The sequence below is a fragment of the Chenopodium album genome, chromosome 18 (genome assembly GCF_948465745.1).
Source record: "Chenopodium album chromosome 18, dcCheAlbu1.1, whole genome shotgun sequence".
Taxonomy (NCBI): Eukaryota; Viridiplantae; Streptophyta; class Magnoliopsida; order Caryophyllales; family Amaranthaceae; genus Chenopodium; species Chenopodium album.
The window spans coordinates 36,659,349-36,672,623 of NC_137851.1; positions in this window are offsets into that span (position 1 = coordinate 36,659,349).

The window sequence follows — 13,275 nt, forward strand, 5'->3', positions numbered from 1 at the left end:
TGTTCTAAGTGGCTCAAAGGGAAGGGTTTAAGAATATATGAGGATTACATTAAGAAGTTATAGGCTAAGAAATGCAAACAAGTTGCTACCTCTCAAACCTAGAACCATTTAAATGTTAAAAGTTGTTATGAACAACAAATGTTTCCAATTTAATGGATCAATTCCATTTGATTAGAAACTGCCTCATACAGTTGGAAGGTAATTTAAAAGAATGGAAATGTTCCATTTAAGAAGTATATTATAGAAATTGATTTAGCATATTATTACTTCTTGGACATGTAATGTCATGTTTAGTTCTTTCTCATTGGGAATGTGGTTGAACTAAATGAAGAAGTATGGCTAAGGGAGAAATAAATCTACAAGTTTAGAAGCAAATTTTGCTATTTCACAAGTAGAATCTACAAGTTTAGAAGCAAAAGTTACAATCTTACAAGTAGAATCTATATTTCACCTTACCTAGTAATTAACTAGAATTAAATAAATGTTATTTATTCTTGCCATTATTAAAACATACCCATTCAATGTTAGTAATGACTAAGCATTGAAGATTCAAAAACGTGGAATAAATGTTATTCTATGTTTTATTGAGCCACGATGTGTTTTGAAAAGCTAAATAGGTTTAGATCTATATGATAGATATAGATAAACCAGTTCTATATATAAATTGTCTCCAAAATGTCAATTAATTTGAATGAAAAATGAACATTGCATGCGGAAGATCCAAAGGAATGGACTTTCAATATCATTAGATTGTGAATCTATTGATTTATGTAAATATCATTCTAATTTGAAATTTTGACAAAGTCATCGTTTAGAGAAATGATGATATGAACTCAAGGTCTAATACATGTCGATGTAAGAAAACATAAGATTTAAAGGCTAGAGACGGACAATGAAATCTCATTTGTGATATGATCACTTGTGCTTTATTGAAGCTAAAGTGTGAAAGTTTTGAAAAGTTCAAACGATCCAGTATGAAGTTCAGAATCAACTTGACAAGATAATAAATACACTACAATATGATTGTAATGGTGAAAGTTTGAGTCAAGACATTTACTTGGCAATATATTCAGAATATTGTGATATGATCGTAATAATGAGAATTTAAGCCAAGACCTTGATAAACATCCAAGAGTTGTGAAATTGTTTTACAACAAACTCCGAAAGAAAACCTTATGAAGTGCCTATGGAAGGAGCTATCAATCTATATGGATATATTTTGATAATGGATGAAAATACACTATCTTCTAACCATTATTCAGGGGATATACTTTTATAATGAGCTATAAAACTAAACAAAACTACATATGTCAAATCAAAATGTAACAAAGGCTTCATATGTGATATGGATAAGAAAAGTTCTTATAAAGTCCTTCTAAAAGCAAGGAATAAAAGTTGTATTAAATCGTTTGATACACGTTCAATTCCTATATAGAGCACGGGGTACTACTACACAAGTTATACTTAGCACAAAATGTTTGTTGCTCAAGTAGGTGCCCTTTATGGAAAAGATGTCATTTCCAAAAGGTCAAGTGGGAGTAGTGTAAATCTCGAAAGACTTCGAGAAAAGCAACAAACAAACATGGTTCAAACCATGGTTGGTTCACCCTATGCTAAATGTGCCTCTTCAAGAAGGCAAGTGGGAATATAAGAATCTTGAAAAGTTTGAGAGCCTTGAAAGAGTTCAAGAAAAGTTAGTTCGAAAATCTTGAAGAAATTTGAAAAGTTAATAGAATAAAAGCAACAATATGAGCATGATTCACCTCATGTTATAAATGACAACGTGTGGTCTCATTAAATGTAATGGGAATAACAACCATGTGTCGAAGGTAGTACATTCCAAGTGCACATCCTCAATTGTCGTTTCTCACTGAAAACTAAATAAAGTTGTTGTATAAGTTTCAATTGTTGCATAAAAACCTACAATGATGACTAACATATGTAAAACTTAGCCATAGAAATATGATTTCATATTGACTAAGAGTTCTAAAATATTTATTTTGGAACATGATGATTATGCAAGTAATAAAGATGATTTGACAAGTTATAACTCCAAGTGGTTTAAAAACCATGAAATTTGAAATACATTCTAAGTTTGTAAGCAAGTGTGTGACACTTGACTAATTTGCCTAATTGGGTAAGACCCATTGTAAGCAAAACAGACAAGGAAGAAAAGTGTTTTCTGAGTAAGCAAAGACTTGTTAAAGGATTCAACTAGTTCATAGTATGACTATGACTACGATGAAACCTTTACATTAGTCATGTTGTATTGCAAAGATCTATTAAAGATATTTTAATGATTTCTACCTTATGAGATTTGGTAGATGGATTTCAAAACACTTTCTTGAAATTGTTCATGAAAGAAGATTTGTATATGATACAATCAGAATGATTTTGAAAATCCAGTAATCCTAAGGATGCATAAAAGATCCTTAAATGATTGAAGTAAGCATCATGGAATTAGTGTTCTTAATTTTGTGAGTTAATCAAATCGTTTAATGTTCTTGTAAAATAAAGAAAAGGTCTTGTGTATACAAGATGTTTAGTGGGAGGTATACAGTCTTCTTGGTCTAGTATAAAGAGCAATTATTCATTGCTTGAAGAGTCAAGTAATGAGTAATGCATTTTGTATGAAAAACCCTGAAGAGGATGATGAGTACATTTGGGATTCGAGATCTATAAAGATAGGTCTAGAAGGATGTTTGAGCTTGGTTAAGAAGCTTATATTGATAAGATTCTATAAGATTCAACATTATATTGAAAAGAGTTTCAATCCCATATAACATGGTACAAAGCTTAACAAGATTCACTGCTTTGAGAAAGGTTGATGAAATTAAGATTTTAAGTGATGCTCCTTGTGCATTTTGCAAAGGATGCATCATGCATGTCATGGACTATACTCGTCTATTTGATTCACATGTTTTGAGAAATGTGTGGTAATATATGTCAATCGAAATCCTTTGTAACGTTGGAATACAAATTAGAAATTTCTAAGTTCCTCACTAAAGGATGAAGGAAGATTCTTAGTGTATGGAGATGAATATTATTATAAAATTTAGAAGTTACAAAATTCATATTTATGAGAATGTCTCATGAATTGTACTTACTAAACCCCTTCCATGACCAAGGTATGAGAGTCATACCAAGGTTCTTGTATTGAATTAAGTTATGTAATTTAAGTTGTATATATGTTTTGAAAAAGCATATTACATAAGTAATACATTAACTTGCAGAATTATGTTTATTAATTGAAATCTTATTTAATCATGGTTTTGGTATTAAATAAAATATCCAAAATAATTATGAATTGATGAGCTCATCAGGTTGATGACCCGGTGAATGAAACCCTACAGGTGAACAAAATCCATATATTGTTTAAGTTCCTATTTCGAAATCATTAAAATGGACATAAATGATTTCAATAAATGGACTAGCATGTAAGATTGATTTGATAGTGCAATTTTATGGGCTATAGCGGCATAGTGATGATGCTCGGTCAATCACATGGATATGCATGAATGATGCATGATCGAACTATAGACCTACTTTGAAATTCAAGTATAGAGCTTTCGGATATATTAGTGGATTCCTTTGACATGAGTGGAACATTGATTTCATTCAATGATTGTCTTAACTGTGGTACATTCAAACGTCATCCTGTAAAAGGGGGTTACAAAGGATGTTTCCCGGTTACTTCAAGAATTGAGTGGGAGCTTTGGTTTCACAAGATTGGATTGATTCTGCCTATTTAGTTAGGAATATGTCTTGGTCCCTTGAAGAGGGAGAATTCAGAAAATGCATGGCCGTGCTCAAATGGATTACACAGTAATCATTTGTTTTGTAATTCTAACTCAGATTTCAAGAAAAGATTTGTAGATTAATATGATCTCGACATGAGATTCAATCATATCATTAAATCGACGCACATTGACTTAAGTAATTTGAATATTGCATACTTGTCTCAAACAAGTGGGAGATTGAAGGAATTATGTCTTCGATAAGTGAAATTACAAGATATATCAAGGATCACTATTATAGAGATAATTAGTTCATTCTGTAGGATCGTCATTGTCTGGTGCTAGATATGAATGATCTTTGGGCTAGTTAAATAGTCCAAAGCCTAATAGAATAAATCCTATAAGGTCACACAATAAAGGTATTGGGTCAAATAAGTAAGAGGCCCATTAATAGGCCTCATGAGATCATGACATACCATATGGAGTGTTGGGCTAGAGTAGTTTGATTAGAACAAGGAGTTTGGGCTTGACATAGACTCTTATTTAGAGATATGATCTATAAATAAGATCCATGACTTAGATTGATAGTAGAATTCACAAGTCAGTTAATTCTAATTCAAGCAACCAAGTCCCAAACCCTAATCCCTCTCTCTCTCACACGGCCCTCCCCTCTCTCCCCCTATCCATACGGCCGGCCACCCCCTTGGTGGGTCGTGGTATTCGTGGTGGTGGATCATGGTTAGTTCGTGTCTCACTTCTCCGTTGAAGGTTGATTAAAGGGTTTAATCACAACTAACTAGCATTACTGGAGGTTTGATCTGTGTCTGTGGACTAAGTAGAGGAATCACACTTGGGGTTCTATATCTCCCATTGTTCTTGCTCGATCGCACGTGGAATCACGCTTCAAAGGTACAATTATATGTTATTTATGTGTTATGCAATGATCTTGGTTATTAGATGCTTTATGAATATGATTTATGAAATTTCGCTTAGAGTATCTAAAGTCCTACAGTGTTTTCTTTGATGTGAGAGAATTGATTGTAGTGTAATTAATGACGTGTCCTAGAAATAGGGGAAATCTCCCTATTTATAGGGTCATGGGAAAATGTACCCTCTCTAGGTCACTCTGACCTAGATTGGATGGATGGCTGTTTTACGGCTTTTCTCGGGAATTGGGCCCTGAAGGCCGCCTTTTTCCTTGCTGATTAGGGATGCCACGTGTCAACTGGTAAGTGGTCCTTATTGAACATGTCCTGGGATGAAACGTGTCATATTCTTATTGCGCCACGTAGCATGGTTATTTTTACCTAGAATAGTTACAATCATATTTTATTATTTAGTTGATTTACACAAAATTTTGCTTGCGTTTTTAAAATTTAGAAAGGAACATACTTCTCAACTATACATACTTATTAGTTTTAAATCAAATACATCTAATAATATAAAATCATCCTTCTTGTTTCACCCCTAATCCAATGTATCATGCATTTAATATAGTAATTGTTCTGGGTACGGATCCAAGGGTTCTGGCTAGCACGGGCTGGGTCCAGTTGGTGACCCGCGCAAGACAACAAACGTTAACTGCCCTTGGGGGTGGCTCGAGGAACCCCCCTCCAATGCCTAAGTTAGAACGTGTTTAGAGAGAGAAAATGTACTTAGAGAGATAGATGATGTAATAGAATGTTTGTCTAACCTGTTTTCAGTTATACTTTATCCCATATTTATAGGCGTGTGGTCTCCTTTACGTGGAATTCCACTAGGTCAGCCTGCGGGCTGATTACTGTCAGGCTGGTGAGCCCCTCTAGGCTACGCACCTCGAGAGTGAAGCTGGGAGCCTGGTGATAGCTTAGTAGGAGCTATCCCGTACAACTAGCCCCTCAAGAGGTGGTATGAGGTTACTCATGCCGACTCTTGTCTGGATGCTGTTGTCTTCTCAAGACGGGCTCAGTCGAGAGGGAATAACTTACCAGGAGCTATCCCATACAACTAGCCCCTCAAGAGATGGCATGAGGTTACTCATGCCACCTCTTGAGGGGCTGCTTAATAAGTTGTCTGCTGACTGAGTCCCTCTGCATATCTCTAGCCCCTCAAGTCTCAGGATAGATCACATAATTCTAAGGCTTGGAAGGCGATGCTGAGAGTGTTAAGTAGGAGTGTGCTGCCGTATGATGACGATGGTTGACTTTGTCTGAGGGAGTTTCCATTACTCCCGCTGAAGTTTGAGAAATGACAACCTTGCACGAAGGAATTTCAATTACTCGTTTTAGAAATTACAAGCATGCAGGGAGGAATTTCGATTACTCCCGCTGAAGTTTGAAAAATCACATGCTTGCGGGGAGGAATTTCGATTACTCCCGCCGAAGTTGACGAGCTTGTGGGGAGAAATTTCGACCACTCCCGCTGAAGTTTAAGAAATGACGAGCTTGTGGGGAGGAATTTCAATTACTTCCGCTGAAGTTTGAGAAATGATTTTTTTTGGGCGGGAACAGTTCTTTGAATAAGTGGGACGCGTGTCAGCCATCTGAGGGTCAGTTTATTTTTGCTGGAGCGACATTGCAGTTTGGCTTTATTGTTTGGTTAAACTGCCCATTTACTCCTTCATTTATTTAACTGTCTCCCTATTTCACTTCCTTCTCTTTCATTTCTCACTTTTCATCTTCTTCCTTTGCTTTTTTAACTTTCTTCCCTCGCCATTTCTTGTTGACGATCGTTGCTCCTCCATTGTTGTTGTAAGGTTTTTGTTTCCTTGTTCCTTTTTTGCACTGCTTTTGTGCTTTTATGTACTTATTTTCTCCCACTCTTCGTTCTACATTGGGATTTTTTTTGCTGTTGTTCAAAACCCTGTTCCTCCGCTTGGCTTTCCGGTGTCGCCATTGTTGTCGTGCCTTTTTATTTCTGCAGCTTCTGTCATAAAGGTACTTTTTTTTTTTTTTTTTTTTTTTGAAAAAAGATAAAAAATTATATTAACAAAAACAACACCAATTACAACCAAACAGTCCAAAGAGGACTACAAAAAACAAGGAACCAAAAACCAACACCCTTTACATCAAACAAACCCAACAAAAGTACAAACTAAATCCAATGCAAAGCATTGAACCAATGTAAGTTCACTCTACTAGTTTTAACAAGCATTACATGAGATATTCTATGATAAATTGTCTCTGCACAAATTCTAAATAAGCTTGTTTGGCTTCATTCAGCTCTTGTCCCAAACCGCTTTGTTTCTTTGACTCCAAATGCAATACAACAGACTTGCATAAGAACTCTAAAACACTTGTCTCTGAAATCTACCCTTAATAGCAAGCAACTTCTAATTACAATCTTCCAATGAAGAGAAACCGTCATTCTGCCCAATTCTCATCTACAACTCTTTGCAACACATTCTGGTGTACTGACACCTGAAATACAGATGCTCAAAAATTTTAGCACCATTCTCACATAAAGGGCTATAATCATCTAAAATGACCCCAATTTTAGCTAGGTGAGCCCTCACTCTAATTCTCTTCCACATGATCATCCAACAAATAAAACGACGCCTGGGAATATTCAGCTTATTCTAAACCAATGCACTTCATTTCACATCCTCATGCTGTTTCTTAAGCCACTTATAGCCACTAGCAATAGAGTAACCTTTAGCATCAGCTATCCATCAATCACCACAATACCTAGATTTCAAGATATTCTTTTCAAATTCCAGCTAGCATTCTTCGGGCACCGGAATCTCTTCTAGGTTTTACCCTTTAAATACAAGCCATTAACCCATCTAAGCCATACACTATCTTGCTTCTGAGCTATGTTCTAGATGTTCTTACCAATAGCAGTAACATTCCAGGCATGACAGTCATGTATGCCTAACCCCCCTTGCTTCTTGCTCCCGTAAACAATATCCCACGCAATAGGAGGAGCTCTAGAATACATAGGCTTCCCATCCCAAAGATAATTCCTACACATAGCAGCAACTCCATCTAAGACAACTTTAGGGATAACAAAAATAGTTGCCCAATAGGTGTGCAAAGAGAGCAGGACAGAATTAACAAGCTGAGCTCTAGCATAAGAGAGAGTTTTGCATCCCCAACTTCTAATTCTATTGGTGATTTTATCAATCAAACATTGACAATCATCCTTAAAACCAGAACTCTGAATGATATCAGTCTTGACAGAATTATCTATGTTACAACAATAGATATTAGACTTTCCTTCATTTGCAACCAAACCATAAGAAGCTGCAAAAGTAGCCAGAGCTCTTAGCAGTAACCTTACTGAGATATCCTCCCCCTTACTGAAAATAATCAAATCATCAGCAAACACTAAGTGAATCTGGCTTAAACCTTTACACCTAGGGTGAAACTGAAACTAAGGATGATCCCCAACAATCTTAAGAAGTCCGGTCAAGTACTCCATACAGATCACAAAAAGGAGAGGAGACATGGGATCCCCTTGTCTCAAACCTCTCTTTCCCTTAAAAAAACTAGTCAAACTTCCATTTATACTCAAAGTGAAGGAAGGGGTCCTAACACAAACCATAATCAAGCTAATCAGCTTCTTAGGGAAGTTTGAAGCACCCAACATTTCTTCCAAGAAATCCCATTTATCAGAAACGTAAGCCTTTATGATGTCAACCTTCAACAAACAAGCACTAGGAGAACTCTTCCTGCCATATCTAGCAACCATATCCTGAATGATATTGATGTTCTGAATTATCTGCCTACCTTCAACAAAACCAGTCTGATTCTAAGACATAATATCAGGAAGAACTAACTTTAGTCTGCTACAAATCATCTTAGTGATACACTTATAGATGACATTGTAGCGAGCAATGGGTCTAAAGTCATTTACAAAGCTAGGATTATCAACCTTAGGAACCAAAGTAAGGATAGTATTATTCACTTCCTTCAGCAAATTACAATTCTCAAAGAATTGCAATATAACATCTGTAATGTTATCACCAACAGTGTCCCAAGATCTTTTGAAAAAGGTACTATTGTACCCATCAAGACCAGGAGATTTATTGCCAGGAATAGAGAACATGGCTGTCTTAACCTCAGCTCTAGTGAAAGGAGCATCTAACATTTGAATATAACCACTCCTAAATCTTCAGGATTAGAACCAAGCAGCATCTTATAATACGAGACAAAAGCTTCTGAAATCTTGTCAGGTGAATCACACCAATTATTATTCATATCCTTCACTACAATCACCCTTTTCTTGTATTTCTTCAACTTAATACAATTATGGAAGAACTTAATAGTTTCATCTCCAACTTTGAGCTAGTTAATCTTTTCCTTTTGAGACAACAAAGAAAAATACTTAGCCCTAATCTGAGAGAAATCATCTAACATCCTCCTTTCAACCTCTCTTAAACCCATGTCATTCATATCATCTTGAACTGCTAATTGAGCATGTTCCAGATTCTGCTTGCTCTTAGTAAATTGAATCTCAATACCAGAGAACTCACTTCTATGCAGCTTCTTTAACTCTCTCTTCAAACTTTTCAACTTACTCACCACTTTATACATCTCAACACCTCTAACTTCAACATTCCAAGCTTCCTTCACAATTCCAAGATACTCAGAATGAGAAGTCCACATATCAAGAAATTTAAACAATCTCTTGGTAGGAACACTTTGATTATCTAAATGAATCAACCCAAGGCAATGATCAGAGAACTTCTCTGATAAATAATGAACATAGGCCTCTGAACAAGTCAAAAACCACTCATCATTCCCCATAACTCTATCAATTTTAGAATAGACTCTAATATCCCCTTCTTGCTTATTATTCTATGTATAGGTACACCCAACTTGTTTAATGTCCCTCACACAAAAAACACTAACACACTCGAACTCATCAAACTCAGAATGAGTAACAGGCTTTTCAATTTTGTCAGCAAAATTAAGAGGAACATTAAAATCCCCAGTAATCAACCAAGGCCCCTTTACAGAATTCCCAATCTCCTTCAATAAACTCCACAACTCAACTCTTTCCTTAGCATCATTCTTACCATAAACAATAGTACAATGAAACTCCAAGGTAAGAGCTATATTCTTTACTCTAACATGCATAAATTGAGCATGATAAGCAATAATATGAACATGGAAGAAATCTGGAAGCCAAGTGTAGACACCTAATTGTGTCTCCCCAAAAACTAAACCCAGTGATGAATGCCTTTTCACGTTATTGATTATCAAACGAGGCGAAATGTGAATGAGTCTCGTGATGCACTTGTTTTTAATAAAAATACTTCTTTCTGTTCTCGAAAATATTTCTTTTCGTACCCTGTTTATGAAAAATATCCAGTCCAATCTAGTTTGGTCCATGATAAGGGTCCAATAATAGTGTAGTTGGATGGGGTTCGAAAAGAGCTTTCCAATGATATATTATAAGCCCAATTCCGATGAATAATGAGGAAGTTATGGTCAAAATACTACACTGGACCCAAAATGATTTTATATATGGCCCAATGATCAAGTAAAGGGCCTATCAATTATATTCCTAAAGTTATTAGGATTGACTTTAATCTTCTAGAATAATCTAGAAGGTTATTTTAAATTCTAATGGAATTAGGATTAATAATTATACTTTTATAATGAATTTAATTTGGAATAAAACAAATATTTTAATGATAAACTGATCTTAAATTAATGATAAATACGGAGTCTAATCGTCTAATTATATTAGGGAAAGGACTCCGTACAACTTTTATTATCATAGCCGCACCATTGCACTGCGAGGAGTCTATCGCACCACGATAGGCCTATCGCGTCGCAATAGCTCTGTCGCATCGCGATAAAAGCAGTTTTACTCCGATTCAAATTCTAACTCTTTTTTATCGTTTCGGATGTTTTTCTCTATAAATAGGGGCGTTATTTCCCCGTTTTCAATCATCAACAATCATCAATAATCAACAATCATCTAATTCTCTTCTTTCTTTAAGCTAGAAGCTTATTCTTTCTTTCTATCTATTGACTTTCTAAGCCTAGCCTTTTCTAAACACAATGCCGCATTCACGAGTCTTAGACGCACCTAACCAAGGTTGAAGTTGCCTTCACCCTAGACGTGAAAGGTTGATAATTTCTAAGGGTTTGGTCCCAAATCTCTATTTCAATTATTTAAATTAATTGTTTGATTTTAATATTTTTATTGAAGTTACTAACGTGTGTATTGTTTTGATAGAAAGAGATAGGAGACAACAAAGTAAGTCGTTTTACTGCTATATATCTTTAGAAAGCATGATTAAACTGTATTAATTCCTAGTATTATGTTAGGATGTCTTTTATTGCTTTCTAGTATCATGTTTAGATTGCTTCCTATTTCTCATATCATGTTAATATCATGTTAGGACTAAAGCTTTGATCTTTATTGTTTAGCGACATGCTAGGATTTGTTATTAATCATGTTAGTATCATGCCTAGAATCTTGCTATTATTATGCTTTGATGATATTATTATGATGATGATGATTTGTTGCGTCTATAATTATTATGTTGCTTGATATTATTGTTACTGCTTGATCACCCCCTCTCTTGCAGGTTTAAAGGGAATTTGTACTTGAAATCACGCTTAATAAGATAATTAATAATTTTTATTTAGGCTAATATGATTTTAATTCAAGTGATCGCCAATAATATATAGTTTTGTTTGTGCATTAATAAATCAACCAACATAGATTAAACAGGTTTAGGATTAACCTAATGATTGCATGTTAGTCAGAAAGCGCACATGAATATGAGAAGAATAAAGTATAGGCCTATTTTTAGGGCAGGTTCAATCTCTTTTAGGTTAGATTTGTACCTTCATCCCCGAATATCTAGTCATGGTTCCGGACCATTATGGAGTTAGCCATCTCATGGATCGTGAAGGGGTGTAACCTTCACCATGTGAACGGTTTACAAGTTCTTAAAACTTGTTGGCGACTCTTTTGCTCTAGCTTCATTCCCTTTGGACGCCACCATACTTAGGACTATGATCACAATGGGGCTCAAGTGTTGGATGCTTGAAATATTCCCTACAGTTTTTTGGTGATTCCACCGGAGAGGATTTCTATTTTAATTCATAAAATTTAATTTGGCAATAATTTAGAATGAGCGGATGAGATTCGAAACGTTCTAAGTATTCATGTGCGTAATTTTGATTGACATTATTAGCATAAGCATAAAAAGGTCCGTATTGGAAAGACCATCCGTAATGCATAAAAAACATACGCTTTTTACACGTAGGAAGTTTGGAAAATATCTTTCACAACCAGAATCGAAAAAACGCTGCGAAAATTGGAAAATTCTAAGAACACAGAGAGCTGCTGAGACATGTAGGAACTAGCGCTCAGAAAACAGTGCCCATCGCAGTGCGATGGCTTTGTCGCTATATGATAGCAATATCGCGACGCGACAGGACTATCGTCTCGCGATGGTCCCTGTTGTCTTGCGCCAAGTTCTTCTAATACCGAGCCAGAAATCTGCTTTCTTGCTTTGACCGGTTCTAGTACTGTTGGCTCGATTTTACTTCCTGATTGAGTTTTTCCTTCTTTTCTGAACCCATATGTGTTCTACATATGGCCATAACCCTCTGGGAATTCATGCTCCATCTACCCAATCGAACGCTCATTACAACGAAGGGTACATCCGAGTTTGTGAATTCACCAAACCTTGGAAACAAGTTTAACTTGCGGGGTCCTATCCATACACGCCAACCCTTCCAAAGGTAAGGCTTCCGCGTGATGCATCCGGACTCATAACCATGGACCCTCTTTTGATTACCCTATTCCTTGAACTTTAGAGAACTAGAGCCATGGTTAGGTTGCAAACTCATTGCAACATATTGTGCTTATTTGACTATTTGTGCATTTTTTTCTTGTGCAGATCTATGTGTGTTTGCACTAACCGTTTTTTCGACCTGTGTAAATAAACTAATTAATGACTAAAGGATTTTGCTTAAATAAATAATTAATTAATATGGTTAATTAAAGCCTAATAAATTGACTAAACCTGACTTAGTACGACTATAGGCTTGTCCTTTTAAGGTAGAACGCTGGAAACAAGCCCAGACTGACGTTTTAGTAATGATGCGAATGTTTGACCTGTGGTGCGACACGCAAGTGTCCATCGCGACGCGATAAAAATATCGCGCCGCGAGGGCTCTGACGCACCGCGACAGTTTCGTTGCTTTTGTGATGGTTCAGTTTTCTGCCTGAGTCCTCATGCTGAGTCTAATTAATCAATTTGTTAATAGCTAAAGTCTTATTAAGTCCTTAAGTGTGTCTAGACACATAGTCCCATGGTCTTACACAAGTGTCAAAGCATGCCACTTTCACTCGCTTTTAAGCACACACTTTGTATATATGTTTCACCATAACCATGTGTAATACCCCTCATGATTGCTTTAAAGGAGTTTGATATACTACTCATATCAACAAGATGCATCTTCCTATTAGGGAGCTCATATGCTAAGAATACTCCATAGTTAAGCGTGCTTGGCTGGGAGTAGTCTTGGGATGGATGACCTCCTGGGAAGTTTTCTCGGGGTGCGCATGAGTGAGGACAAAA